Source organism: Limulus polyphemus, unplaced genomic scaffold (assembly GCF_000517525.1).
Source record: "Limulus polyphemus unplaced genomic scaffold, Limulus_polyphemus-2.1.2 Scaffold1080, whole genome shotgun sequence".
Classification (NCBI taxonomy): Eukaryota; Metazoa; Arthropoda; class Merostomata; order Xiphosura; family Limulidae; genus Limulus; species Limulus polyphemus.
In genome coordinates this window covers 176,901-180,241 of record NW_013666690.1, presented here as the reverse complement: position 1 = coordinate 180,241, position 3,341 = coordinate 176,901, and positions in this window count along the sequence as shown.

The window sequence follows — 3,341 nt, the reverse complement described above, 5'->3', positions numbered from 1 at the left end:
AAACGTTCCAGTTGCTGACTATAGATCTCTGCATTGACAGTTCGCTGTGGATTGAGGAGTTCGAAATGAATTTCTCCTTTGATGCCCCACCAAATGCGAAGCATCACTTTCTGCGGATGGAGTCCAGGTTTTGGGGGTCGGAAGTGGTTTTTCTCTTGTACTGAGCCATTGTTTTTGGCGTTCAATATTCGCATAGAGAATCCATTTTTCATCATTGGTGACAATTCTGCCCAAAAATGATTCACGCGCATTACGCGCTAGAAAAAACGAAGCAACGTTCACAGGTTGGAAACGATGATCATCGGAGAGTTCGTGAGGCATCCAAACACCTTCTTTAAGGTGTTTTCTTATATTCCTTAGATGTTTACGTATTGTTTCATAAAATACATGCAATTTCAAGGCCATTTCACGAGTATGTTGCCTTGGGTTAGAGTCAACAAGTGTTTTCAGAAGCATCAATATCAATTCTAGCATGTCGGCCCCTACCATCACAGCTTTTAAGGCAAAGTGATCTGAACGAACTTTGCTGAACCATTGTTGACACTTACAAAAGTTCAAAACATTTCCATAAACTTCATTGATATTATTTGTGGCTACAAAGGTGTTGTTTCCCTTCTTGTATTCAATGTGTCTCATCGTGTACCATCACTATAAAGGATTAGAGCATACTAAACTTTATTAATTATATAGGCTACATTAACGTGACGTTTAGGCGGTTCGTTTAACTATTATACGTGACGTTCGTTTTTGGTGGGTGGTTAATGAAAGTGTTCCAAAACGCGACATTAATTTCTTGACGACCTAATAATTGTTTTAAAAATTAATCGAAAAATTTGATGTCTTCGTTCTTATATTATTAATTTTTTTTCAATTTAGAATACATGAGACTAGATTTTAAATACAATGAAAATTAATTACCTCAAAATATACAAAGTTAATAAAAAATATATATCATATGATTATGTGAAAAAACAGAAGAATTTTAGCGTTATACGCCCTCATACTAACTGCTGAGCCTCTAGGGGTGCCGTTATATATTTGTTTTAGAGCAAAGTCTCATTGGGCTATCCGCTGTGTCCACCGTGAGGAATCGAACCCAGGATTGTAGCGTCCATAAACTTACCGTTGTCTCACCGAGGGATGCGTTTAACTGAAAGATTAAAAATAATAATAAAACTTTAGTTATGTATACTGGACGAAACGTGATTACAACAATGTTGGTAAATACCATGAGCCAGAAAACAAAATAAATAGGAAAATAGGAAAGAGTTGTATATAAATATCAGGGAGCGCGATCCCTATTTAGGGATGAGTCCGATTAAAATGAGCGGCCTGTACATTGTGTATGATAGAACGTTTGACAGGACGTCGGCAAAACCCAGCCAAAAGGATAGAGACGAAAAGTCCTTCACTAATCAAGTACAAAACTGCTTCTAAAGTTCGGCTAATCTTCGTTGAAGTCTAGAAAACGGGCTGCACAAACATCGATTTTCTTCTCCGTCAGCTGTAAAACCCATAAATCACAGAGCGTCTGCACACCAAAACACTTCACTACTTTGTAGGATCTGCCTTTTCAAACCTAGAGCCACAAACCATCCACGATGGGTTAGTTACAGCTCAAAATATATGCAATGATACAGATTGTTTAATATTGCCCAATACGCATATCAATCAATAGATGGCGAGACCTGTGATGCTAATCGTAAAAAGAGCAGAAACTAGTAACAAAAATTATGTTCTAAAATTGTTGGGATGAAGAAAGTTAAAAAACTACAGAGCATTTGGGATGTGAGGAAAATCTGCATTACCCATTCTTGCATTACACCATTTAACGTATATATGCATCCACCCTGTGAGTGTAGGGTATGGAATGCAAGAATGGTTAATGCAAATTTTTCTCCCATCCCAAATGTTCTCAAGTTTCTGATCTTTTTCCATCCATACATCCAAAAAAGTTAGGAATATTTTTTTGCTAGTATAGTATAAATTTGCGTATGTATGTAACATATATTCACTAAAAAATATTCTAATGAATCTGCGACGATAAATTTCAAAATAAGAAAGCTCAGAAACTTGTTATGGTGATATATGAATTGTTATATAAAGAATATGTAGATAAGCTATTACTTAAAATCAAGACACTCCCAGTGGCTCAGCGGCTTAAAACGCCAAAAAACCGCGTTTCAATACCTGTGGTGGACAGACCATAAACAATTCATTGTGTAGCTTTGTGCTTAGCAACCAAACCAAGTCAAGCTCTTTGGTGACTCATTGATAGGTAAGACTAAGAAGGGCTTATAATACTAAAAATCAGGTTAGGATACTGAGAGGTGGGAGAAGAGGTCAGATGAACCAACAAATTCTTAAGGACATTTTACTGTAAGGCAGTCTAACCTGACGATTTTCTTCACCTAACCTTGTACTGTAAGACAGTTTAACCTGACGAGAGGTATCTACCCGAAACAGCACTAAAGAAAAGTTTTAACTTAGGCGTGTTGCAATAGGTTCAACTTTTTTTTCTAGGATGAATTGTGTATGTGTGTGAATGTATTAAGTTTATCGATGCCTCAGCCAAAATATACTGTATTAATACTATGCGTGTTGCATCATACGGAAAGCAAAAATATTCCTAATATATACATAAATATAACCTTTTTGGTTACTTGCCTCCAACGGTACCAATACAAGTAAAGTGTTGCTTTATAAATAAACACGTTCTTACGTAATGGCGATCTTGTATAAATGCTAAGAACAAATATAATAGGTTTTTGAAAGGGAATTATTTGCTACATTTCATTAGAATTCCTGGATATGTCCATTTCTTTCTTCTTTTTTTTTAGTTGTAATCATAGTCTCTGTTTTACGAAATGAATACAGTAAATACCACTCATTTATTATTTTCTGTTTGCAAGACAGCCTCGTTGGAATTTGATTCTCACGTCACATTCTTCTGAAAATATCGTCACATAACCGGTCTGCATTGAAAATAAAAATTAGTTTTGTATGGAGCTGGCCTTAAAAAGATGAAATATTATATGTTTATACTGAATATGTTAATAGAAATATTAGGAACTAACGCAGGCTCAGTGATTTGTGTGATCACACAGATGAAATAATTTCTTCTTCTTAAATAACTTTTTCACTACCAGTGACCTTGTCTAGGCCCTACCTCTCCACTTTGTTGATATTTTGGTTACCTTCTTACGTTCTAAGAATAAATCCTATTTTGTACGACCTTTCTTGCTAGAGGTCATCTTCTATGTTGACCATATTACTGCGTTTTGTTAAATGAACGTTTGTGGAGCTGCTTGACCCTGAATCGCTTTTAGAGAATACGGTAT